The 27,983-nt window shown below is 46.9% G+C and overlaps 1 protein-coding gene and 2 long non-coding RNA genes across 5 annotated transcripts in view; 2 read left to right on the top strand and 1 right to left on the bottom strand.

The window, feature by feature from the left end:
- The window catches only part of LOC134948168 (ficolin-2-like), a 625,934-nt gene that overhangs the window by 512,746 nt on the left and 85,205 nt on the right, over nt 1–27,983 (top strand). The window lies entirely within an intron of this gene.
- LOC134948165 (uncharacterized) lies at nt 76–23,395 on the bottom strand. 2 transcript variants are annotated; one of them, XR_010182923.1, is made up of 3 exons: nt 23,176–23,395; nt 5,846–5,900; nt 76–448 (listed from the first exon to the last, which is right to left on the bottom strand). It is a non-coding gene; the product is annotated as an uncharacterized LOC134948165 (long non-coding RNA). The 2 variants fall into 2 exon arrangements; XR_010182924.1 differs by having other exon boundaries at nt 5,850–5,900.
- Nucleotides 4,466–27,261, top strand: LOC134948167 (uncharacterized). The gene is made up of 3 exons (XR_010182925.1): nt 4,466–4,672; nt 21,951–22,005; nt 26,871–27,261. It is a non-coding gene; the product is annotated as an uncharacterized LOC134948167 (long non-coding RNA).

The raw sequence follows: 27,983 nt of genomic DNA, 5'->3' as shown, positions 1-27,983 counted from the left end.
AGATAGCAATGTAACCACGCCCCGTCCCGCCCATGTCCCACCCCCGTACCGCCTCCTGTCCACCCCCTCCATTCGTGAGAGTGCTCCCAGCCCGCCTGTTGACCGACCTGGCTGCTCTCTCCCGCAGAGAGCAGCCAGAATGTCGGTAAGTATGCTCTGATAGCTGTCACGGGGCTGTTCAGCTTTGGGTTCTTTCTATCACAGATGGTGGGACTGCCCTTAACTGCTCACCTTCCGGAGGAGCATTTGCCAGTTATTACCCTCTCTCCTTCAGTTTAGTTTCCCCTATCTTCTCGGTACGTCCTTCTGAAGCTGAACTACCCACCTGCAACTAATGGCAGAACAAGTAGATTCGGCATGTTGCTTCGGCAACTACTTGCCATATTGCCTCCGACTAGCACAAGCCCACTTCTCCATCTGTGAAGGCCATCGGAAATCAAAATAGGATCTGGCAAACCAGATGGGATATAATTTAGTCTTTAGTTTAGAGACATGTAATATTTTGGGTTATGGGTCAAAAGTGTAGCCATGCAATAAATAAATAGATAAGTATTTATATAGCATATATAATATAAATCTAATAATAAGGTAACGTGGAAACTTCATACTATAGTAAAGTACTATTATAATGTTAATTAATTAAAATTTAATGTAAGTTGAAATTCATTTATGTTGTTGTATAATACAGGTTGAGTATCCCATATCCAAATATCCGAAATACAGAATATTCCGAAATACAGACTTTTTGAGTGAGAGTGAGATAGTGAAACTTTTGTTTTTCGATGGCTCAATGTGCACAAACTTTGTTTAATACACAAAGTTATTAAAAATATTGTATTAAATGACCTTCAGGCTGTGTGTATAAGGTGTATATGAAACATAATGAATTGTGTGAATGTAGACACACTTTGTTTAATGCACAAAGTTATAAAAAATATTGGCTAAAATGACCTTCAGGCTGTGTGTATAAGGTGTATATGTAACATAAATACATTCTGTGCTTAGACTTGGGTCCCATCACCATGATATCTCATTATGGTATGCAATTATTCCAAAATACGGAAAAATCCGATATCCAAAATACTTCTGGTCCCAAGCATTTTGGATAAGGGATACTCAACCTGTATATAAGCACGTCCAGTGTGGGCAGTGGTCAGCATGCGGGTTCAGAGCACTGGAAAGCTGGCCTGACAGACTTACGGCTGAAGTCTGTCATAAGATAAGTCCCCGCGTGCCGCTACAAGCCCAATGGAGATAGCCTGCAAGGGCGGTAAGAACAGATCTCGAGACACCCATCTGCTTCCACGCGCCACGGTAGTAACAGTCTGCCGGGCGGGAAGCAGGGTCTCACGCACTCGCTGTACTGACCGCGAGCCGCTGGAGATGGAGGGATGCTCTGATTGGCGCCGGGGACGAGAGGCCACCAATAGGGATATGCCAGTCAGCGTGAGCCTCAGAAGTGAGAGATATAAAAGTGGGCTCCTCAGCGCTGACCGGCAGTCTGCAGTTCCCTCAGTGTGAGCACAGTCCTTGGGAGCTCCTCCCCGCCACAAAGAGCTGGCTGTAAACATTGAGAGGGCAATAGTGGAGTTAAGGATGCTACCCTCCTAAATACACATAAGAGCTGGGCACATCCAGGATGCTTTGAGACCTCCTGCAGATGCAAACTATACATATAGGGCAGAAGAGCAGGGCACCTTAGGATGTTAATGCCAATAGAGGAGTAGGTGTGTATCGCAGAGTCTACAGAGTCTGTCGCAGTGTAAGAGGTCATCAGGAGCACAAGCTAATCTTCCCTACAGAGACTGAGTGTAGTCAGACGAGGGGCCAATAGGGAGCCAGAGGTTGAGGGAGAGAATAGCCCCGCACTACCCAGAGCAGCTTATGGAGAGCCAGTCTGAGAGAGAGTGCAGCCGAACGTGGATTGGTGAGAACTGAAACCGCACTCACCTACACTATCTATAGACATTTTACTTATACAGCTTATTAGACTCTAAGGGACATCACGGACATTGATATCTATTAGCAGCCGTTTAAAATATACTTTGGTATCTGGACAATTAAATTTAGTACAATGGCCCTCATTCCGAGTTGCTAAAAGCAGCTTGCGAGCAAACAACTCGGAATGACCCCCCTTGTCGTCATGAGTTTTCTATTTTTTTGTGTGAGTCAAATTGTAGGGTTTCAAAAAGTTGAAAAAATAAAAAAAAACTTGTGTAGACCGTATGTTGTGTCGACCATTGTCATGTTGACCATTTGAACCTGTTGTCCTTTTGACCATGTCGTCCATATGCATGTCAACCATATGGTGTTGCCCTATTGATTGTTGACCTTCTGACTGCCGACCTAACAACTGGATACCAATATTTTGTAATTGTTGGCTTCACAACTTATTTGTTATACTATACTTTTACTTATGTTTTTTTACACATAATTAAAATAAAGTATTTTATTTAAAAAATGATTGCAATGCAAGAAAAGTGCAGCAATGGATGCCAAAATTCTGTTTGCTAGTTACCATGGGAGGGATAAGTAGGAATGGTCATCGGTGGATTAGCCATCAATCGTCGCCATTGATGATACAATTGATGGTATGAAAACATCTGCTAGGGAACCATCTATGGTTTCACCCACCAATGGTCATCCCTTCTTTACTATGGAGTAGGCTTCTGGCCAATCATTGACTGGGGGCAGGGCTTCCCATGTGTCAAGGGGTGGAGCTATGCTCCGTGTCCCGACACAATATAGAGGGGAAAACAATCTGGTTGGTCTTTATCATCGATGGCAGGAAACCATCTGGTTCTCCCTCATTGAAGGCTAAAGTATTCCACAATGGCCATAGACCATCAATAATTTTGAATCATCGATGGCCATCCCTAAGGATAAAATTATAGGAGTAGAGAAGGACAGGAATCCAACGAAATTAGAATACAGAGTTAGTGAAACGTGTATAAGCTGAAGATCAGAATATAACCAATTTGGAGCTTTCACAGTAGTTACTAGATATTGGCCCTCATTCCGAGTCGTTCGCTCGGTAATTTTCATCGCATCGCAGTGAAATTCCGCTTAGTACGCATGCGCAATATTCGCACTGCGACTGCGCCAAGTAATTTTGCTATGAAGATAGTATTTTTACTCACGGCTTTTTCTTCGCTCCGGCGATCGTAGTGTGATTGACAGGAAATGGGTGTTACTGGGCGGAAACACGGCGTTTTAGGGGCGTGTGGATAAAAACGCTACCGTTTCCGGAAAAAACGCAGGAGTGGCCGGAGAAACGGGGGAGTGTCTGGGCGAACGCTGGGTGTGTTTATGACGTCAAACCAGGAACGACAAGCACTGAACTGATCGCAGATGCCGAGTAAGTGTGGAGCTACTCTGAAACTGCTAAGTAGTTTGTAATCGCAATATTGCGAATACATCGTTCGCAATTTTAAGAAGCTAAGATACACTCCCAGTAGGCGGCGGCTTAGCGTGTGCAACTCTGCTAAAATCGCCTTGCGACTTGCGAGCGATCAACTCGGAATGAGGGCCATTGTTCCCTACTGGGGAAAGAAGAAAAAAATAGTTTAATATATTTAAAACCTATGCAGGAAATACTACCAGTGTTTATACATGGACTTTATCTTATCGCTTATCATGCTTGTGGGGGAAAGTTATTTATCAAGTTTCATTCCTGTAAATGACAGGGCTGCCGGTCAACAAAAAAGAGGGGGGGTATATTTGATTTGGGCTGGTCGCTGCTAGTTTGTGACAAGGGACAAGGTCTTGTATGCGTGACAAAACACAGATGTTATTTTTCTATTACTATTCTGATACAGACAATGGGGTTCAATCCGACCTGATCGCTAGCAGGCTACTTTTGGCACTGCTGCGATCAGGTAGTCGTCGCCTACAGGGTAGGGCGTGAGGGCTTTGCAGGGCTGCGATCCGCTGTACAGAGGCGGCACAAGCAAAAAGTTTGTAAAGTCTCTGCACAGCTCAAGACTTACTCAGCAGCTGCGACGATCTTTCCTGGAGCCCGCACATTGCCGCCTGCGCGCATGCGCAGTTCTGACCCGTTTGCACGGCTGCGAAAAAGTGCAATGGTATTTCCTGAGAAAATGTTTATGGTGAAGTTTGCGTTGAGATCTGATTGTCAACTCTGAGCTATAGACATGGGGGTAAATTCACTAAGGTGGGAGGTTTTTTTTTTAGAACTGGCGATGTTGCTCATAGCAACCAGAGTCTATCTATTATCTTCTAGAAGCAGCTAGATAAATGTTAAGTAGAATCTGATTATTTGCTATGATGTGATGTGAAGATTTTTTCCCTCCTGAGTGATATTGTTTACAGTATCACCCACTGTGTATGCCAGCATGGGCCGACGCCCCCTGTGGCATTACGCCAGTGTCTACTCGCTGCCGGAGAGGAGGGCGCCTATGACGGAGGCTGCACGCGGGTCCCTTTCTCTCTTAAAACGCCCCTCACACCGATACTTGCATTTGCAATCCTTACTGAATTAGGGGCACTTTTCAGCATCAGTCAGTAGAGCATTGCGATCTTATTTTCCTGACTGTCTGAGCAGGGTGGTGGCGTGTCTGCCTTCGCAGTTTTGCCGGGTTTGCATTGCAATCACATCGCTGGTGGCAGTTAGCATACTGGACGGACTCGCCCTGTGCTGGGCGGACCCCATGTGAGTGTTAGCAGTTGCAGTTTGGCTAAATTACTGTAACTAACAAAACTGCAACTGATGCTGATTTTTTTTTCTGTTTTATTTTAATTATTCCTTTTCCTTAAAACTATTATGCATTTGTCATTTGATATTATTATTTTTGTAATTATTAAGCATTGGAGTAGTTGTGCTGAAATGAAAGCATCATTAATTTAAGCCTGGGGGTATATTTACTAAGAATCGTATATGTGACGATTTGGTGGGAGTTTCATCTCGATTTTGATCTGTCGTTTTTTTTTTGCAACTTTTTGAATTTATTTTATGTAATTTACTAAGCTGCCAAGTTCTCTTCTTTCGTATGTTCCGATGTTGATGTGATTCATATTGTCGGGCAGTGTTTTATGAGAGTGATTAGTAAAACACTGCCGGACATAACACAATGAAGCCCGGCCAGATCAGTGAGATCCGTGCAGGGCTTCATTGTGTACATTCTACTAAGTGCTGAAAGGGTTAAAAATTGGGTGGAAAATTGGGTGGGGTCCCCCCTCCTATGTATAACCAGCTTCGGGCTCTTTGAGCCGGTCCTGGTTGTAAAAATACAGGGGTAAAATTGCGTAGGGTCCCCCCATATTTAAACAACCAGCACCGGGCCCTGCGTCCGGTCCTGGTTCAAAAAATACGGGGGACAAAAGATGTAGGGGTCCCCCATATTTTTTAAACCAGCACCGGGCTCCACTAGCCAGAGAGATAATGCCACAGTCAGGGGACACTGTTATACTGGTCCCTGCAGCCGTGGCATTACCCCCCCCCCCCAACTAGTCACCCCTGGCCGGGGTTCCCTGGAGGAGTGGGGAACTCTTAAATCAAGGGGTCCCTCCCCTCCAGCCACCCAAGGACCAGGGGTGAAGCCCGAGGCTGTCCCCCCCCCCATCCGTGGGCGGTGGATGGGAGGCTGATAGCCTTTATGCAAAAATACAGAATATTGTTTTTTGTAGTAGAACTACAAGTCCCAGCAAGCCTTCCACGCAAGCTGGTACTTGGAGACCACAAGTACCAGCATGCGGGAAAATAACGGGCTCGCTGGTACCTGTAGTTCTACTACAAAAAAATACACCCAAAAAACCCACTACACAGACACTGTGAAAGTACAATTTTAATAACACACACTTACACACTCACATACTTATTACTTACCTACCTCCAACGCTGCGATTCATGTCCACTTGTCCATGTAGAATCCACAGATTACCTATAAAAATAAAAATAAGAATTTAAACCTACCAGTAAATCTTTTTCTTCTAGTCCGTAGAGGATGCTGGGGACTCCGTAAGGACCATGGGGTATAGATGGGCTCCGCAGGAGACATGGGCACTATAAAGAACTTTTAGAATGGGTGTGCACTGGCTCCTCCCTCTATGCCCCTCCTCCAGACCTCAGTTAGAGAAACTGAGCCCAGAGGAGATGGACAATACGAGGAAAGGATTTTGTTAATCTAAGGGCAAGATTCATACCAGCCCACACCATCCACACCGTATAACCTGGAATATACGCAACCAGTTAACAGTATGAACAAAAACAGTATCAGTCAACGATCGATCTCTACTGTAACATAACCCTTATGTAAGCAACAACTATATACAAGTCTTGCAGATTTAGGGGGTCATTCCGAGTTGTTCGCTCGTTATTTTTTTGTCGCAACGGAGCGATTAGTCGCTAATGCGCATGCGCAATGTCCGCAGTGCGACTGCGCCAAGTAAATTTGCTATGCAGTTAGGAATTTTACTCATGGCATTACGAGGTTTTTTCTTCGTTCTGGTGATCGTAATGTGATTGACAGGTAGTGGGTGTTTCTGGGCGGAAACTGGCCGTTTTATGGGAGTGTGTGAAAAAACGCTACCGTTTCTGTAAAAAACGCGGGAGTGGCTGGAGATACGGAGGAGTGTCTGGGCGAACGCTGGGTGTGTTTGTGACGTCAAACCAGGAACGACAAGCACTGAACTGATCGCAGATGCCGAGTAAGTTTGGAGCTACTCAGAAACTGCTAAGAAGTGTCTATTCGCAATATTGCTAATCTTTCGTTCGCAATTTTGATAAGCTAAGATTCACTCCCAGTAGGCGGCGGCTTAGCGTGTGCAAAGCTGCTAAAAGCGGCTTGCGAGCGAACAACTCGGAATGACCACCTTAGTCCGCACTGGGACGGGCGCCCAGCATCCTCTACGGACTAGAAGAAAAAGATTTACCGGTAGGTTTAAAATCTTATTTTCTCTTACGTCCTAGAGGATGCTGGGGACTCCGTAAGGACCATGGGGTTTATACCAAAGCTCCAAACTGGGCTGGAGAGTGCGGATGACTCTGCAGCACCGATTGAGCAAATGCGAGGTCCTCATCAGCCAGGGTATCAAACTTATAGAACTTTGCAAAAGTGTTCAAACCCGACCAAGTAGCTGCTCGGCAAAGCTGTAACGCCGAGATGCCTCGGGCAGCCGCCCAAGAAGAGCCCACCTTCCTAGTGGAATGGGCCTTTACCGAATTTGGTAACGGCAATCCAGCCGTAGAATGAGCCTGCTGAATCGTGTTACAGATCCAGCGAGCAATAGTCTGCTTCGAAGCAGGGGCGCCAACTTTGTTGGCTGCATACAAGATAAACAGTGCTTCTGTATTCCTAACCCGAGCCGTCCTGGCTACATCAATTTTTAAGGCCCTGACTACATCCAGGGACTTGGAGTCCTCCAAGTCACCCGTAGCCACAGGCACCACGATAGGTTGGTTCATATGAAATGAAGAAACCACCTTAGGCAAAAATTGAGGACGAGTCCTCAACTCTGCTCTATCCACATGGAAAATCAAATAGGGGCTCTTGTGAGACAAGGCCGCCAATTCGGACACCCGCCTTGCAGATGCCAAGGCCAATAACATGACCACCTTCCAAGTGAGAAATTTTAATTCAACCGTTTGAAGAGGTTCAAACCAGTGAGATTTAAGGAACCTTAACACCACGTTAAGGTCCCATGGTGCCACTGGGGGCACAAAAGGAGGCTGGATGTGCAGCACTCCCTTTACAAAAGTCTGGACTTCTGGGAGAGAAGCCAATTCCTTCTGAAAGAATATAGATAGGGCCGAAATCTGTACCTTAATGGAGCCTAACTTAAGGCCCATATGCACTCCTGTCTGTAGAAAGTGGAGAAAACGGCCCAGATCGAAATCTTCCGTAGGAGCATTCTTGGCTTCACACCAAGATACATACTTCCTCCAGATACGGTGATAATGTTTCGCCGTCACCTCCTTCCTAGCCTTTATCAGAGTAGGGATGACTTCCTCCGGAATATCCTCCCAGCTAGGATTCGGTGTTCAACCGCCATGCCGTCAAACGTAACCGCGGTAAGTCTTGGAACACGCAGGGCCCCTGCTGCAACAGGTCCTCCCTGAGAGGAAGAGGCCACGGATCTTCTGTGAGCATTTCCTGAAGATCTGAATACCAGGCCCTTCGAGGCCAATCTGGAACAATGAGTATTGTCTGCACTCTTTTTTGTCTTATGATTCTCAATATTTTTGAGATGAGAGGCAGAAGAGGGAACACATAGACCGACTGAAACACCCATGGTGTCACCAGGGTGTCTACCGCTACTGCCTGAGGGTCCCTTGACCTTGCACAATACCTCCGAAGCTTCTTGTTGAGGCGTGACGCCATCATGTCTATTTGAGGAAGTCCCCAATGACTTGTTATCTCTGCAAAAACTTCTTGATGAAGTCCCCACTCTCCTGGATGGAGATCGTGTCTGCTGAGGAAGTCTGCTTCCCAGTTGTCCACTCCCGAAATGAAGACTGCTGACAGAGAGCTTACGTGATTTTCCACCCAGCCAAGAATCCTGGTGGCTTCCGCCATTGCCACTCTGCTCCTTGTCCCGCCTTGACGGTTTATATGAGCCACGGCTGTGACGTTGTCTGATTGAATCAGAACCGGTAGGTCGCGAAGAAGATTCTCCGCTTGTCGTAGGCCGTTGTATATGGCCCTCAATTCCAGCACGTTGATGTGTAGACAAGCCTCCTAGCTTGACCAGAGTCCCTGAAAATTTCTTCCTTGTGTGACTGCTCCCCATTCTCGGAGGCTCGCGTCCGTGGTCACTCGAACCCAGTCTTGAATGCCGAACCTGCGACCCTCTAGAAGGTGAGCACTTTGCAGCCATCACAGGAGAGACACCCTGGCCCTGGGGACAGGCTTATCTTCTGATGTAATTGTAGATGGGACCCGGACCACTTGTCCAGAAGATCCCACTGGAACGTCCTTGCATGAAACCTGCCGAAGGGGATGGCCTCGTAGGCTGCCACCATTTTCCCCAGAACTCGAGTGCATTGATGAACAGACACTCTTTTTGGTTTTAGCAGGTCTCTGACATGTTCTGGAGGTCCTGGGGTTTTTACATCAGGAGAAAAACCCTTTTCTGTTCCGTGTCCAGAATCATGCCTAAGAAAGATAGCCGAGTCGTTGGAATCAACTGTGACTTTGGTAGATTTAGAATCCAGCCATGCAGCTGCAGCACTCTCAGGGAGAGCGACACGCTTTTCAGCAATTGATCTCTCGATCTCGCTTTTCTCAGGAGAACGTCCAAGTATGGGATAATTGTGACTCCCTGCCTGCGCAGGAGCACCATCATCTCCGCCATCACCTTGGTGAAAATCCTCGGTGCCGTGGAAATCCCAAACTGCAACGTCTGAAACTGGTAATGACAGTCCTGTACAGCGAATCTCAGGTACTCCTGATGAGGAATATATGGGGACATGAAGGTAGGCATCCTTTACGTCCAGTGACACCATAAAATCCCCCCCTTCCAGACTGGATATCACAGCCCGGAGCGATTCCATCTTGAATTTGAACTTTTTCAAGTACAGGTTTAGGGATTTTAGATTTAAAATGGGTCTGACCGAACCATCCGGCTTCGGGACCACAAACAGGGTTGAATAGTACCCTTTTCCCTGTTGGACCAGGGGAACCTTGACAATCACTTGCTGTTGACACAGCTTTTGAATTGCGGCTAACACTATTTCCCTCTCTGGGGGAGGAGCTGGCAAGGCCGACATTAAAAATCGGCGAGGGGGCACCTCGTCGAATTCCAGTTTGTAGCCTTGGGATACAATATCCATCGCCCAAGGATCCACGTCTGACAGAACCCAGACCTGGCTGAAGAGTCGAAGACGTACCCCCACCGGTGCAGACTCCCTCAGTGGAGCCCCAGCGTCATGCGGTGGATTTAGCAGAAGCCGGGGAGGACTTCTGCTCCTGGGAACTAGCCGAAGCAGGCGTTCTCTTTCCTCTGCCCTTACCTCTGGCGAGGAAGGATGAGCCCCGACCTCTTCTGGACTTATGCGACTGAAAGGACTGCATCTGATATTGTGGAGTTTTCTTTTGCTGTGGGGGAACAAAAGGCAAAAAAGTAGATTTACCCGCGGTAGCTGTGGAAACCAGGTCCGTGAGACCATCCCCAAATAAAACTTCACCTTTGTAAGGTAAAACCTCCATATGCTTCTTTGAGTCGGCATCACCCGTCCATTGGCGGGTCAACAGGGCTCGCCTAGCAGAAATCGCCATGGCGTTGGCTCTCGAACCTAGCAGCCCAACGTCTCTTTGAGCATCTCTCATATATAAGACTGCGTCTTTAATGTGACCTAAGGTCAATAAAATGGTATCCCTGTCTAGAGTATCAATGTCAGCTGACAAGGTATCTGTCCACGCTGCAACTGCGCTACAAACCCACGCCGATGCTATCGCCGGCCTGAGCAAAGCACCCGTATGCGTATAAATAGATTTTAAGGTAGTCTCCTGTCTGCGATCAGCAGGATCCTTGAGGGCTGCCGTGTCTGGAGACGGTAGGGCCACCTTCTTGGACAGACGCGTTAAACCCTTGTCCACCCTGGGCGAGGATTCCCACCGTACCCTGTCCTGTGCAGGGAAAGGATACGCCATAAGAATCCTCTTGGGAATCTGCAGTTTTTTGTCTGGAGTTTCCCAAGCTTTTTCAAACCACTTGTTCAGCTCATGAGATGGGGGAAAGGTTACCTCAGGTTTCTTTACCTTAAACCTGTGTACCCTCGTGTCAGGGACAGAGGGGTCCTCTGTGATATGCAAAACATCTTTTATTGCAATAATCATATAATGAATACTTTTGGCCACCCTTGGGTGTAACCTTGCATCATCGTAGTCGACACTGGAGTCAGAATCCGTGTCGGTATCAGTGTCTGCTATCTGGGAAAGGGGACCTTTATGAGACCCCGAAGGGCCTTGTGACACAGTCAAAGCCATGGATTGACTACCTGCTTTTTCCCTGGACTCTGCTTTGTCCATTCTCTTATGTAATAAGGTCACATTTGCATTTAAAACATTCCACATGTCCAACCAATCATGAGTCGGCGTTGCCGACGGAGACACCACAATCATCTGCTCCACCTCCTCCTTAGATGAGCCTTCCACTTCAGACATGCCGACACACTCGTACCGACACCCCCCCACACACACACACACACACACAGGGATATATCTATAAGGAGACAGTTCCCCAATAAGGCCCTTTGGAGAGACAGAGAGAGAGTATGCCAGCAGACACCCAGCGCCAACTGACACCAGAAGCAATTTCCCAGATAATATAGCGCTTTTTTATATATAATTACTGTGTAATACACTCACTGCGCCTTACAAGTGCCCCCCCCCCCCCCCCTCTTTTCAGCCCTGTGTCACCGTGTTCAGCAGGGGAGAGTCCGGGGAGCCAGCTTCTCTGCAGTGCTCTGTGGAGAAAATGGCGCTGGTTAGTGCTGTGGGACCAAGCTTCGCCCCCTCCAACGGCGAGCTTTGGTCCCGCTCAATTGTATAAAACTGGCGGGGGATTTTTATAATTACTGCCTCCGCAGCCTCTATACTCATAAATGCCAGACTTAGACATTTATATTGCAGCCCAGGGCGCCCCCCCCCCCCCCCTGCTCCCTGCACCCATCAGTGCCTGCTAGTGTGTGTAGTGTGTGAGAGCAATGGTGCGCAGCATTACCGCTGCGCGCTTACCTCAGGGAAGATCTGAAATCTTCTGCCGCCTTGAAGTCTTCTTTTCCTCTTATACTCACCCGGCTTCTATCTTCCGGCTCTGTGAGGAGGACGGCGGCGCGGCTCCGGGACGAACGGCGGGGGGAGACCTGCGTTCCGACTCCCTCTGGAGCTAATGGTGTCCAGTAGCCTAAGAAGCAGAGCCTATCACTTAAGTAGGTCTGCTTCTCTCCCCTTAGTCCCACGATGCAGGGAGCCTGTTGCCAGCGCTGCTCCCTGAAAATAAAAAAACCTAACAAAATAATTTTTCAGAGAAACTCAGGAGAGCTCCCCTGTAATGCACCCAATCTCCTCTGGGCACAGGATCTAACTGAGGTCTGGAGGAGGGGCATAGAGGGAGGAGCCAGTGCACACCCATCTAAAAGTTCTTTATAGTGCCCATGTCTCCTGCGGAGCCCGTCTATACCCCATGGTCCTTACGGAGTCCCCAGCATCCTCTAGGACGTAAGAGAAATTATACTTACAACCAATCCAGTGTAGATCTGTCCTCTTCTTTCTCGACGTAATCTAGGGACTTGTTTAAAAAAACAAACCGAAAAACCCGATCCACGCTACTAAAGGGGTTCCATGTTTACACCTGGAACCCCTTTTCCCGAATGGAGGGACCCACCGTGACTTCTTTCAGTGAAGGTCCCGCCAGCCAATCTGGGAGCGCCACGTCATGGTGCTCTCCTGATTGGCTGTGCGCTCCTGCCCTGTCAATCAAGAGGAGCGCACTGGTTATAATGTAGCTTAGCGCAGCTCCATTGTAACCACTGATGCGAACTTTGCGGTCTGCGGTTAACTGCAAAGTTAATAGGGGTGACTCTTGTGGGTGACCCTAATTAACTTCGCGGTCTACCGCAGATCGCAAAGTTCCCATCAGTCTATCAATGCAGAGTTCCTCAAAAGCAAGCAAAATAAGAAATATGGGCCCTCATTCCGAGTTGACCGCTCGCTAGTAGTTTTTAGCAGCCGTGCGAACGCTATGCCGCCGCCCACTGGGAGTGTATTTTAGCTTAGCAGAAGTGCGAATGTTTGTATTGCAGAGCGCCTACAAAAATGTTTGTGCCGTTTCAGAGTAGCTTAAAACCTACTCCGCGCTTGCGATCACTTCAGACCATTCAGTTCCGGATTTGACGTCACACAGCGTTCGCCCAGCCACGCCTGCGTTTTCCCTGGCACGCCTGCGTTTTTCCGAACACTCCCTGAAAACGGTCAGTTGCCACCCAGAAACGCCCACTTCCTGTCAATCACTCTGTGGAAAGCAGTGCGACTGAAAAGTATCGCTAGACCCCGTGTAAAACTACATTGTTCGTTGTACCCGTACGTCACGCGTGCGCATTCTGCCGCATACGCATGCGCAGAATTGCTGTTTTTTGCCTGATCACTGCGCTGCGAACAAATGCAGCTAGCGATCAATTCAGAATGACCCTCATGGTGTAGTATGTTTGACATTCACAGTAACAACCCTCTCCGGTGCAAATGGTGCAAATGGTGATAATTCTAGTCAATCCAATAAAACAGGTACAGCGTACCTAAACTCACAATGCAACAAGGTGCCCTAATCAAGGTTATCTTCAATGCTAACACCGCGTGGACGAAATGAGATATTCAACTTTTTTTTTAAAGTTTATATATATATATATAGCAGCAAACGTAAAGCCGGCACTCCCCTCTGTACATAAGCAGGTAACTTGCATCCGGTGCCTTCTAGGTGTATTAGGCCACAAGCGGTCAATCACCACACATACCAGACATAGGCGGCACTCAGGACGGCTTGTAAGAATTACACGGACCCCAGCATAGAGTTCAACGTTTCAATCTTATTCACAGATTTTTGTCAGGATAAAGGTAAGTAACACAACCCACACTTAAATAAACCCATCAAGTGAAAAACACGCCCCCAGCCCGTCACAGACGTGACCGGAATGGCGTGAACATAGCATGTGAATACCATCACCAATAATTACATACAGACTGAGATACCAGAATATACACAGAAACATGAAAAATACATCATTATAAAGCACAGCAAAAGATAGCAATAGTGTTGCAAACTGTTCAATTCAACTCATAAACAGATACTATATGCACCGCAGATGTAACTAGTTTGTATACTAGTATCCCACATGACCAGGGACTTAGTGCAGTTAGAAGAATCATTACCTGACAATGAAGCATATAAAGGTCCTAATGTCGAATTTTTTCTGCAGTTGTTAGAATTAACTCTTAAAAGAAATTATTTTTACTTTGACGGGAAATTTTACCTTCATCTGGCAGGGTGTGCCATGGGATCTTCCGTGGCACCATCCTTCGCCAATTGTTATATGTTTATGGTAGAAAAAGATATCTTTTACACTGAAGTATCAATTAGTAGGGACCTGAAGGTCTTTTTAAGATATATAGATGACCTATTTATCATATGGACGGGGGCTGCGGAGGATTTAAAATCAATTTTTGACAAGCATAATCAAAGGCAGCATCCAATTAAATTCACTTATGACATGAGTTTGGATAAGATTCATTTTCTTGATGTAACAATTCAAAAAATGGATAACTCAGTCGAGACAATTATCTACACCAAACCCACTGATCGTAATAACTTGTTGAATGATGTATTTTTCATGTTTCTGTGCAGAGCCGGCCATAGCTATAGGCAAACTAGGCAATCGCCTAGGGCATTTGATATGTTTAGGGGCATCAGCAGCTTCTGCTGATTAAAATGATATGCGGCATGCCTATATTCTGCGTGTAGCATTTCTTATGCAGATAGAGCCACAGTCTCACACAATATATAGGCATGCTGCATATCATTTTAATCAGCAGAATCTGCATGTGCATCCTAACCACATAGCAATGCAAATAAGATGCATTTTCATAAAAAAAGGTGCCCGACGTTAGCATTGAGGCAAGATTTATGAGGACAAATCTGTATCCAAGCAGATGCAGAGGTCACAGTGTTAGTGGCAGTGTGAGTGCTGTGTGCATGTGAGTGGGTTGGTTGTGCAGTAGTGTTCAGAATATGTGTAAGGAGCATTATGTGTGTCATGTCAAAATGCATTAATAATGTGCAACATATGTGTAAGGGGCACTATGTGTGTCATTATGTGTATAAGGGCATTAATAATGTGCTGCATATGTGTAACAGGGTACTACTGTATGTGTGTCATTATGTGTATAAGGGCATTAATAATGTGCAGCAAATGTGTAGGGGGCACTATGTGTGTCATTATGTGTATAAGGGCATTAATAATGTGCGGCATATGTGTAAAAGGGTACTACTGTGTGTGTGTCATTATGTGTATAGGGGCACTAATAATGTGCAGCAAATGTGCAGGGGGCACTATGTGTGTCATTATGTGTATAAGGGCATTAATAAAGGTTGTCATAATGTGTAAGGTGCATTACTTTTATAAGGACATTAATAATGTGTAAGGGGCATTACTGTGTGGAATTGTGTATAAATGCATTACTAATGTGTGGCATTATGTGTATAAGGTGCTCTACTATGTGGCGTTGCGTATAGAAAGGGCACTACTGTGTCGTCTAATGTGAATAAAGAGTAATAGGGTGCGATGTAATGTGAATAAGGAGCAATTCAGTGTGATGTCATGTGAATAAGGGGCTCTACTGTGAGGAGTAACGTTTATAAGGTAATGTTTATACTACTGTGGGATGTAATATGAATTATGGACACTATCGCATGATCAAATGTGAATAAAGTTGCAATACTGTGGGGCGTAATTGGAATTGGGGTTATTATTGTGTGGCCATGCCCCTTGCCAGCAAAAACACACCCCTTTTTGGGCTGTGCGCCAAATGTACAAACTGTTCCAATTTAAAATATAGGGGGTACAAACACCAAAATAAGGACTGCTATGGGTGAGGGGTGATGGTGCTGGGAAAGAGGTGCAAGGTCAGAGGCGGAACCAGCGGTGGGGCTAGGGTTGTGTCTATGTTGCCTTCGTGCAAAGGACCTGGACGTGACAAAACGAGTGGGCAGGAGAGAACTTCCGCCCTTACAGCTCCTAAATGTTTTCTTCGTTCTCCGATCGTATGGGGTATTTTTTTTTCTATGCAGCTTTGGACCCTCGCGGGCTCGGTGTCTCGCTCCGCTTCGCTCGCCACACTTTTCTATTCCAAATAGTTTGTGACATGGACCCAGGGGGTTATGGGAAAGGTCCTCTGCACGAAGAGAAACTAGATGCTACCGTGGTGCTAGGGGGCACCAGCCAAAATCTTGCCTAGGGCATCATGTTGGTTAGGGCCGGCTCTGTTTCTGTGTATATTCTGGTATCTCAGTCTGTATGTAATTATTGGTGATGGTATTCACATGTTATGTTCACGTCATTCCGGTCACGTCTGTGACGGGCTGGGGGCGTGTTTTCACTTGATGGGTTTATTTAAGTGTGGGTTGTGTTACTTACCTTTATCATGACGAAAATCTGTGAATAAGATTGAAACGTTGAACTCTATGCTGGGGTCCGTGTAATTCTTACAAGCCGTCCTGACACTAGCAGGCACTGATGGGTGCAGGGAGCAGGGGGGGGGGCGCCTTGGGCAGCAATATAAATGTCTAAGTCTGGCATTTATGAGTATATAGGCTGCGGAGGCAGTAATTATAAAAATCCCCCGCCAGTTTTATACAATTGAGCGGGACCAAAGCTCGCCGTTGGAGGGGGCGAAGCTTGGTCCCACAGCACTAACCAGCGCCATTTTCTCCACAGAGCACTGCAGAGACGCTGGCTCCCCGGACTCTCCCCTGCTGAACACGGTGACACAGGGCTGAAAAGAGGGGGGGGGGGCACTTGTAAGGCGCAGTGAGTGTATTACACAGTAATTATATATAAAAAAGCGCTATATTATCTGGGAAATTGCTTCTGGTGTCAGTTGGCGCTGGGTGTCTGCTGGCATACTCTCTCTCTGTCTCTCCAAAGGGCCTTATTGGGGAACTGTCTCCTTATAGATATATCCCTGTGTGTGTGTGTGGGGGGGGGGGGGGGGTGTCGGTACGAGTGTGTCGGCATGTCTGAAGTGGAAGGCTCATCTAAGGAGGAGGTGGAGCAGATGATTGCAACGCCGACTTATGATTGGTTGGACATGTGGAATGTTTTAAATGCAAATGTGACCTTATTACATAAGAGAATGGACAAAGCAGAGTCCAAGGAAAAAGCAGGTAGTCAATCCATGGCTTTGACTGTGTAACAAGGCCCTTCGGGGTCTCATAAAGGTCCCCTTTCCCAGATAGCAGACACTGATACCGACACGGATTCTGACTCCAGTGTCGACTACGATGATGCAAGGTTACACCCAAGGGTGGCCAAAAGTATTCATTATATGATTATTGCAATAAAAGATGTTTTGCATATCACAGATGACCCCTCTGTCCCTGACACGAGGGTACACAGGTTTAAGGTAAAGAAACCTGAGGTAACCTTTCCCCCATCTCATGAGCTAAACGAATTATTTGAAAAAGCTTGGGAAACTCCAGACAAAAAACTGCAGATTCCCAAGAGGATTCTTATGGCGTATCCTTTCCCTGCACAGGACAGGGTACGGTGGGAATCCTCGCCCAGGGTGGACAAGGCTTTAACGCGTCTGTCCAAGAAGGTGGCCCTACCGTCTCCAGACACGGCAGCCCTCAAGGATCCTGCTGATCGCAGACAGGAGACTACCTTAAAATCTATTTATACGCATACGGGTGCTTTGCTCAGGCCGGCGATAGCATCGGCGTGGGTTTGTAGCGCAGTTGCAGCGTGGACAGATACCTTGTCAGCTGACATTGATACTCTAGACAGGGATACCATTTTACTGACCTTAGGTCACATTAAAGACGCAGTCTTATATATGAGAGATGCTCAAAGAGACGTTGGGCTGCTAGGTTCGAGAGCCAACGCCATGGCGATTTCTGCTAGGCGAGCCCTGTGGACCCGCCAATGGACGGGTGATGCCGACTCAAAGAAGCATATGGAGGTTTTACCTTACAAAGGTGAAGTTTTATTTGGGGATGGTCTCACGGACCTGGTTTCCACAGCTACCGCGGGTAAATCTACTTTTTTGCCTTTTGTTCCCCCACAGCAAAAGAAAACTCCACAATATCAGATGCAGTCCTTTCAGTCGCATAAGTCCAGAAGAGGTCGGGGCTCATCCTTCCTCGCCAGAGGTAAGGGTAGAGGAAAGAGAACGCCTGCTTCGTTTAGTTCCCAGGAGCAGAAGTCCTCCTTGGCTTCTGCTAAATCCACCGCATGACGCTGGGGCTCCACTGAGGGAGTCCGCACCGGTGGGGGCACGTCTTCGACTCTTCAGCCAGGTCTGGGTTCTGTCAGACGTGGATCCTTGGGCGATGGATATTGTATCCCAAGGCTACAAACTGGAATTCGACGAGGTGCCCCCTCGCCGATTTTTTATGTCGGCCTTGCCAGCTCCTCCCCCAGAGAGGGAAATAGTGTTAGCCGCAATTCAAAAGCTGTGTCAACAGCAAGTGATTGTCAAGGTTCCCCTGGTCCAACAGGAAAAAGGGTACTATTCAACCCTGTTTGTGGTCCCGAAGCCGGATGGTTCGGTCAGACACATTTTAAATCTAAAATCCCTAAACCTGTACTTGAAAAAGTTCAAATTCAAGATGGAATCGCTCCGGGCTGTAATATCCAGTCTGGAAGGGGGGGATTTTATGGTGTCACTGGACGTAAAGGATGCCTACCTTCATGTCCCCATATATTCCTCATCAGGAGTACCTGAGATTCGCTGTACAGGACTGTCATTACCAGTTTCAGACGTTGCAGTTTGGGATTTCCACGGCACCGAGGATTTTCACCAAGGTGATGGCGGAGATGATGGTGCTCCTGCGCAGGCAGGGAGTCACAATTATCCCATACTTGGACGTTCTCCTGATAAAGGCGAGATCGAGAGATCACTTGCTGAAGAGCGTGTCGCTCTCCCTGAGAGTGCTACAACAGCAAGGTTGGATTCTCAATCTGCCAAAGTCACAATTGGTTCCAATGACTCGACTATCGTTCCTAGGCATGATTCTGGACACGGAACAGAAAAGGGTTTTTCTCCTGATGTAAAAACCCCAGGACCTCCAGAACATGTCAGAGACCTGCTAAAACCAAAAAGAGTGTCTGTTCATCAATGCACTCGAGTTCTGGGGAAAATGGTGGCAGCCTACGAGGCCACCCCCTTCGGCAGGTTTCATGCAAGGACGTTCCAGTGGGATCTTCTGGACAAGTGGTCCGGGTCCCATCTACAATTACATCAGAAGATAAGCCTGTCCCCAGGGCCAGGGTGTCTCTCCTGTGATGGCTGCAAAGTGCTCACCTTCTAGAGGGTCGCAGGTTCGGCATTCAAGACTGGGTTCGAGTGACCACGGACGCGAGCCTCCGAGAATGGGGAGCAGTCACACAAGGAAGACATTTTCAGGGACTCTGGTCAAGCCAGGAGGCTTGTCTACACATCAACGTGCTGGAATTGAGGGCCATATACAACGGCCTACGACAAGCGGAGAATCTTCTTCGCGACCTACCGGTTCTGATTCAATCAGACAACGTCACAGCCGTGGCTCATATAAACCGTCAAGGCGGGACAAGGAGCAGAGTGGCAATGGCGGAAGCCACCAGGATTCTTGGCTGGGTGGAAAATCACGTAAGCTCTCTGTCAGCAGTCTTCATTTCGGGAGTGGACAACTGGGAAGCAGACTTTCTCAGCAGACACGATCTCCATCCAGGAGAGTGGGGACTTCATCAAGAAGTTTTTGCAGAGATAACAAGTCATTGGGGACTTCCTCAAATAGACATGATGGCGTCACGCCTCAACAAGAAGCTTCGGAGGTATTGTGCAAGGTCAAGGGACCCTCAGGCATTAGCGGTAGACACCCTGGTGACACCATGGGTGTTTCAGTCGGTCTATGTGTTCCCTCTTCTGCCTCTCATCTCAAAAATATTGAGATCATAAGACGAAAAAGAGTGCAGACAATACTCATTGTTCCAGATTGGCCTCGAAGGGCCTGGTATTCAGATCTTCAGGAAATGCTCACAGAAGATCCGTGGCCTCTTCCTCTCAGGGAGGACCTGTTGCAGCAGGGGCCCTGCGTGTTCCAAGACTTACCGCGGTTACGTTTGACGGCATGGCGGTTGAACACCGAATCCTAGCTGGGAAAGGTATTCCGGAGGAAGTCATCCCTACTCTGATAAAGGCTAGGAAGGAGGTGACAGCGAAACATTATCACCGTATCTGGAGGAAGTATGTATCTTGGTGTGAAGCCAAGAATGCTCCTACGGAAGATTTCCATCTGGGCCGTTTTCTCCACTTTCTACAGACAGGAGTGCATATGGGCCTTAAGTTAGGCTCCATTAAGGTACAGATTTCGGCCCTATCTATATTCTTTCAGAAGGAATTGGCTTCTCTCCCAGAAGTCCAGACTTTTGTAAAGGGAGTGCTGCACATCCAGCCTCCTTTTGTGCCCCCAGTGGCACCATGGGACCTTAACGTGGTGTTAAGGTTCCTTAAATCTCACTGGTTTGAACCTCTTCAAACGGTTGAATCAAAATTTCTCACTTGGAAGGTGGTCATGTTATTGGCCTTGGCATCTGCAAGGCGGGTGTCCGAATTGGCGGCCTTGTCTCACAAGAGCCCCTATTTGATTTTCCATGTGGATAGAGCAGAGTTGAGGACTCGTCCTCAATTTTTGCCTAAGGTGGTTTCTTCATTTCATATGAACCAACCTATCGTGGTGCCTGTGGCTACGGGTGACTTGGAGGACTCCAAGTCCCTGGATGTAGTCAGGGCCTTAAAAATTGATGTAGCCAGGACGGCTCGGGTTAGGAAAACAGAAGCACTGTTTATCTTGTATGCAGCCAACAAAGTTGGCGCCCCTGCTTCGAAGCAGACTATTGCTCGCTGGATCTGTAACACGATTCAGCAGGCTCATTCTACGGCTGGATTGCCGTTACCAAATTCGGTAAAGGCCCATTCCACTAGGAAGGTGGGCTCTTCTTGGGCGGCTGCCCGAGGCGTCTCGGCGTTACAGCTTTGCCGAGCAGCTACTTGGTCGGGTTTGAACACTTTTGCAAAGTTCTATAAGTTTGATACCCTGGCTGATGAGGACCTTATGTTTGCTCAATCGGTGCTGCAGAGTCATCCGCACTCTCCAGCCCAGTTTGGAGCTTTGGTATAAACCCCATGGTCCTTACGGAGTCCCCAGCATCCTCTAGGACGTAAGAGAAAATAAGATTTTAAACCTACCGGTAAATCTTTTTCTTCTAGTCCGTAGAGGATGCTGGGCGCCCGTCCCAGTGCGGACTAAGGTGGTCATTCCGAGTTGTTCGCTCGCAAGCCGCTTTTAGCAGCTTTGCACATGCTAAGCCGCCGCCTACTGGGAGTGAATCTTAGCTTATCAAAATTGCGAACGAAAGATTAGCAATATTGCGAATAGACACTTCTTAGCAGTTTCTGAGTAGCTCCAAACTTACTCGGCATCTGCGATCAGTTCAGTGCTTGTCGTTCCTGGTTTGACGTCACAAACACACCCAGCGTTCGCCCAGACATTCCTCCGTATCTCCAGCCACTCCCGCGTTTTTCCCAGAAACTGTAGCGTTTTTTCACACACTCCCATAAAACGGCCAGTTTCCGCCCAGAAACACCCACTACCTGTCAATCACATTACGATTACCAGAACGAAGAAAAAACCTCGTAATGCCGTGAGTAAAATTCCTAACTGCATAGCAAATTTACTTGGCGCAGTCGCACTGCGGACATTGCGCATGCGCATTAGCGACTAATCGCTCCGTTGCGACAAAAAAATAACGAGCGAACAACTCAGAATGACCCCCTAAATCTGCAAGACTTGTATATAGTTGTTGCTTACATAAGGGTTATGTTACAGTAGAGATCGATCTTTGACTGATACTGTTTTTGTTCATACTGTTAACTGGTTGCGTATATTCCAGGTTATACGGTGTGGATGGTGTGGGCTGGTATGAATCTTGCCCTTAGATTAACAAAATCCTTTCCTCGTATTGTCCATCTCCTCTGGGCTCAGTTTCTCTAACTAAGGTCTGGAGGAGGGGCATAGAGGGAGGAGCCAGTGCACACCCATTCTAAAAGTTCTTTATAGTGCCCATGTCTCCTGCGGAGCCCATCTATACCCCATGGTCCTTACTGAGTCCCCAGCATCCTCTACGGACTAGGAGAAAAAGATTTACTGGTAGGTTTAAATTCTTATTTTTATTTTTATAGGTAATCTGTGGATTCTACATGGACAAGTGGACATGAATCGCAGCGTTGGAGGTAGGTAAGTAATAAGTATGTGAGTGTGTAAGTGTGTGTTATTAAAATTGTACTTTCACAGTGTCTGTGTAGTGGGTTTTTTGGGTGTATTTTTTTGTAGTAGAACTACAGGTACCAGCGGCCCCATTATTTTCCCGCATGCTGGTACTTGTGGTCTCCAAGTACCAGCTTGCGTGGAAGGCTTGCTGGGACTTGTAGTTCTACTACAAAAAACAATATTCTGTATTTTTACATAAAGGCTATCAGCCTCCCATCCACCGCCCACGGATGGGGGGGGACAGCCTCGGGCTTCACCCCTGGTCCTTGGGTGGCTGGAGGGGAGGGACCCCTTGATTTAAGAGTTCCCCACTCCTCCAGGGAACCCCGGCCAGGGGTGACTAGTTGGGGGGGGGGGTAATGCCACGGCTGCAGGGACCAGTATAACAGTGTCCCCTGACTGTGGCATTATCTCTCTGGCTAGTGGAGCCCGGTGCTGGTTTAAAAAATATGGGGGACCCCTACATCTTTTGTCCCCCGTATTTTTTGAACCAGGACCGGACGCAGGGCCCGGTGCTGGTTGTTTAAATATGGGGGGACCCTACGCAATTTTACCCCTGTATTTTTACAACCAGGACCGGCTCAAAGAGCCCGAAGCTGGTTATACATAGGAGGGGGGACCCCACCCAATTTTTCCCCCAATTTTTAACCCTTTCAGCACTTAGTAGAATGTACACAATGAAGCCCTGCACGGATCTCACTGATCCGGCCGGGCTTCATTGTGTTATGTCCGGCAGTGTTTTACTAATCACTCTCATAAAACACTGCCCGACAATATGAATCACATCAACATCGGAACATACGAAAGAAGAGAACTTGGCAGCTTAGTAAATTACATAAAATAAATTCAAAAAGTTGCAAAAAAAAACCGACAGATCAAAATCGAGATGAAACTCCCACCAAATCGTCACATATACGATTCTTAGTAAATATACCCCCAGGCTTAAATTAATGATGCTTTCATTTCAGCACAACTACTCCAATGCTTAATAATTACAAAAATAATAATATCAAATGACAAATGCATAATAGTTTTAAGCAAAAGAAATAATTAAAATAAAACAGAAAAAAAAATCAGCATCAGTTGCAGTTTTGTTAGTTACAGTAATTTAGCCAAACTGCAACTGCTAACACTCACATGGGGTCCGCCCAGCACAGGGCGAGTCCGTCCAGTATGCTAACTGCCACCAGCGATGTGATTGCAATGCAAACCCGGCAAAACTGCGAAGGCAGGCAGGCACGCCACCACCCTGCTCAGACAGTCAGGAAAATAAGATCGCAATGCTCTACTGACTGATGCTGAGAAGTGCCCCTAATTCAGTAAGGATTGCAAATGCAAGTATCGGTGTGAGGGGCGTTTTAAGAGAGAAAGGAACCCGCGTGCAGCCTCCGTCATAGGCGCCCTCCTCTCCGGCAGCGAGTAGACACTGGCGTAATGCCACAGGGGGCGTCGGCCCATGCTGGCATACACAGTGGGCGATACTGTAAACAATATCACTCAGGAGGGAAAAAATCTTCACATCACATCATAGCAAATAATCAGATTCTACTTAACATTTATCTAGCTGCTTCTAGAAGATAATAGATAGACTCTGGTTGCTATGAGCAACATCGCCAGTTCTAAAAAAAAACCTCCCACCTTAGTGAATTTACCCCCATGTCTGAAGCTCAGAGTTGACAATCAGATCTCAACGCAAACTTCACCATAAACATTTTCTCAGGAAATACCATTGCACTTTTTCGCAGCCGCGCAAACGGGTCAGAACTGCGCATGCGCGCAGGCGGCAATGTGCGGGCTCCAGGAAAGATCGTCGCAGCTGCTGAGTAAGTCTTGAGCTGTGCAGAGACTTTACAAACTTTTTGCTTGTGCCGCCTCTGTACAGCGGATCGCAGCCCTGCAAAGCCCTCACCCCCTACCCTGTAGGCAGCGACTACCTGATCGCAGCAGTGCCAAAAGTAGCCTGCTCGCGATCAGGTCGGATTGAACCCCATTGTCTGTATCAGAATAGTAATAGAGAAATAACATCTGTGTTTTGTCACGCATGCAAGACCTTGTCCCTTGTCACAAACTAGCAGCGACCAGCCCAAATCAAATATACCCCCCCTCTTTTTTGTTGACCGGCAGCCCTGTCATTTACAGGAATGAAACTTGATAAATAACTTTCTCCCACAAGCATGATAAGCGATAAGATAAAGTCCATGTATAAACACTGGTAGTATTTCCTGCATAGGTTTTAAATATATTAAACTATTTTTTTCTTCTTTCCCCAGTAGGGAACAATATCTAGTAACTACTGTGAAAGCTCCAAATTGGTTATATTCTGATCTTCAGCTTATACACGTTTCACTAACTCTGTATTCTAATTTCGTTGGATCCCTGTCCTTCTCTACGCCTATAGTTTTATCCCTAGGGATGGCCATCGATGATTCAAAATTATTGATGGTCTATGGCCATTGTGGAATACTTTAGCCATCAATGAGGGAGAACCAGATGGTTTCCTGCCATCGATGATAAAGACCAACCAGATTGTTTTCCCCTCTATATTGTGTCGGGACACGGAGCATAGCTCCACCCCTTGACACATGGGAAGCCCTGCCCCCAGTCAATGATTGGCCAGCAGCCTACTCCATAGTAAAGAAGGGATGACCATTGGTGGGTGAAACCATAGATGGTTCCCTAGCAGATGTTTTCATACCATCAATTGTATCATCAATGGCGACGATTGATGGCTAATCCACCGATGACCATTCCTACTTATCCCTCCCATGGTAACTAGCAAACAGAGTTTTGGCATCCATTGCTGCACTTTTCTTGCATTGCAATCATTTTTTAAATAAAATACTTTATTTTAATTATGTGTAAAAACAACATAAGTAAAAGTATCGTATAACAAATAAGTTGTGAAGCCAACAATTACAAAATATTGGTATCCAGTTGTTAGGTCGGCAGTCAGAAGGTCAACAATCAATAGGGCAACACCATATGGTTGACATGCATATGGATGACATGGTCAAAAGGACAACAGGTTCAAATGGTCAACATGACAATGGTCGACACAACATACGGTCTACACAAGTTTTTTTTTTTTTCAACTTTTTGAAACCCTACGATTTGACTCACACACAAAAATAGAAAACTCATGACGACAAGGGGGGTCATTCCGAGTTGTTTGCTCGCAAGCTGCTTTTAGCAACTCGGAATGAGGGCCATTGTACTAAATTTAATTGTCCAGATACCAAAGTATATTTTAAACGGCTGCTAATAGATATCAATGTCCGTGATGTCCCTTAGAGTCTAATAAGCTGTATAAGTAAAATGTCTATAGATAGTGTAGGTGAGTGCGGTTTCAGTTCTCACCAATCCACGTTCGGCTGCACTCTCTCTCAGACTGGCTCTCCATAAGCTGCTCTGGGTAGTGCGGGGCTATTCTCTCCCTCAACCTCTGGCTCCCTATTGGCCCCTCGTCTGACTACACTCAGTCTCTGTAGGGAAGATTAGCTTGTGCTCCTGATGACCTCTTACACTGCGACAGACTCTGTAGACTCTGCGATACCTACTCCTCTATTGGCATTAACATCCTAAGGTGCCCTGCTCTCATGCCCTATATGTATAGTTTGCATCCGCAGGAGGTCTCAAAGCATCCTGGATGTGCCCAGCTCTTATGTGTATTTAGGAGGGTAGCATCCTTAACTCCACTATTGCCCTCTCAATGTTTACAGCCAGCTCTTTGTGGCGGGGAGGAGCTCCCAAGGACTGTGCTCACACTGAGGGAACTGCAGACTGCCGGTCAGCGCTGAGGAGCCCACTTTTATATCTCTCACTTCTGAGGCTCACGCTGACTGGCATATCCCTATCGGTGGCCTCTCGTCCCCGGCGCCAATCAGAGCATCCCTCCATCTCCAGCGGCTCGCGGTCAGTACAGCGAGTGCGTGAGACCCTGCTTCCCGCCCGGCAGACTGTTACTACCGTGGCGCGTGGAAGCAGATGGGTGTCTCGAAATCTGTTCTTACCGCCCTTGCAGGCTATCTCCATTGGGCTTGTAGCGGCACGCGGGGACTTATCTTATGACAGACTTCAGCCGTAAGTCTGTCAGGCCAGCTTTCCAGTGCTCTGAACCCGCATGCTGACCACTGCCCACACTGGACGTGCTTATATACAGGTTGAGTATCCCTTATCCAAAATGCTTGGGACCAGAAGTATTTTGGATATCGGATTTTTCCGTATTTTGGAATAATTGCATACCATAATGAGATATCATGGTGATGGGACCCAAGTCTAAGCACAGAATGTATTTATGTTACATATACACCTTATACACACAGCATGAAGGTCATTTTAGCCAATATTTTTTATAACTTTGTGCATTAAACAAAGTGTGTCTACATTCACACAATTCATTATGTTTCATATACACCTTATACACACAGCCTGAAGGTCATTTAATACAATATTTTTAATAACTTTGTGTATTAAACAAAGTTTGTGCACATTGAGCCATCGAAAAACAAAAGTTTCACTATCTCACTCTCACTCAAAAAGTCTGTATTTCGGAATATTCTGTATTTCGGATATTTGGATATGGGATACTCAACCTGTATTATACAACAACATAAATGAATTTCAACTTACATTAAATTTTAATTAATTAACATTATAATAGTACTTTACTATAGTATGAAGTTTCCACGTTACCTTATTATTAGATTTATATTATATATGCTATATAAATACTTATCTATTTATTTATTGCATGGGTACACTTTTGACCCATAACCCAAAATATTACATGTCTCTAAACTAAAGACTAAATTATATCCCATCTGGTTTGCCAGATCCTATTTTGATTTCCGATGGCCTTCACAGATGGAGAAGTGGGCTTGTGCTAGTCGGAGGCAATATGGCAAGTAGTTGCCGAAGCAACATGCCGAATCTACTTGTTCTGCCATTAGTTGCAGGTGGGTAGTTCAGCTTCAGAAGGACGTACCGAGAAGATAGGGGAAACTAAACTGAAGGAGAGAGGGTAATAACTGGCAAATGCTCCTCCGGAAGGTGAGCAGTTAAGGGCAGTCCCACCATCTGTGATAGAAAGAACCCAAAGCTGAACAGCCCCGTGACAGCTATCAGAGCATATTTACCGACATTCTGGCTGCTCTCTGCGGGAGAGAGCAGCCAGGTCGGTCAACAGGCGGGCTGGGAGCACTCTCACGAATGGAGGGGGTGGACAGGAGGCGGGAACGGGGGTGGGACATGGGCGGGGCATGGGCGGGATGGGGCGTGGTTACAGTGCTATCTCCTTTAAGCCACGCCCCCACTCTGTAATGCCGCGATCACCGGCATTACAATGCAGGGGGCGTGGCTATGATGACGCGATTCAGCAAGAATTGCGTCATCGTCTGCCCGGACCGCCCACTTTACACACAAAGTGGGCGGACGGGCAGGGGGGACCCCGTCAAATCGGGAGACTTGCCTGCTCTTCCGGGGGTCCGGGAGGGTCACCCGATTTTTGGGAGCCTCCCGGCCATTCCGGGAGAGTAGGCAAGTATGTATCAGAGACCTGTGCTGAGAAATAATGCAGATTTGAAGGAGCAAGGTTCCATCTGTACAAAAGCGTGTAGACATTTCCCTTTATGCGATTGCAATGGGAAGTGGAAGCAGCATTGAGCCTAACCTCATCCTCCCAGTCCTGGTCTTTTAAATGTTCTCCAAGATCTCTCTCTCTCCCAGGCCCTTTCATGTGATTCTCTAGCTGAAGACCCTGTCAGGCAGAGTTCCTCATAGAGAATGGAGATCAGCCCCTTGGTAGAAGACTGACTAAAACAAAGAAGCCCAAAAGTAGTGAGCTTCCACTTAACAGAGGAATGAAAGTGACGGATGTGCAAAAATTGGAAAAAGGACCAGTCTAAGATAAGAATTGGTCCTTCATATGGCTAAAAGAAGGGATGATG

Source organism: Pseudophryne corroboree, chromosome 8 (assembly GCF_028390025.1).
Source record: "Pseudophryne corroboree isolate aPseCor3 chromosome 8, aPseCor3.hap2, whole genome shotgun sequence".
NCBI lineage: Eukaryota > Metazoa > Chordata > Amphibia > Anura > Myobatrachidae > Pseudophryne > Pseudophryne corroboree.
This window is presented reverse-complemented; position numbering and strand designations above follow the sequence as displayed.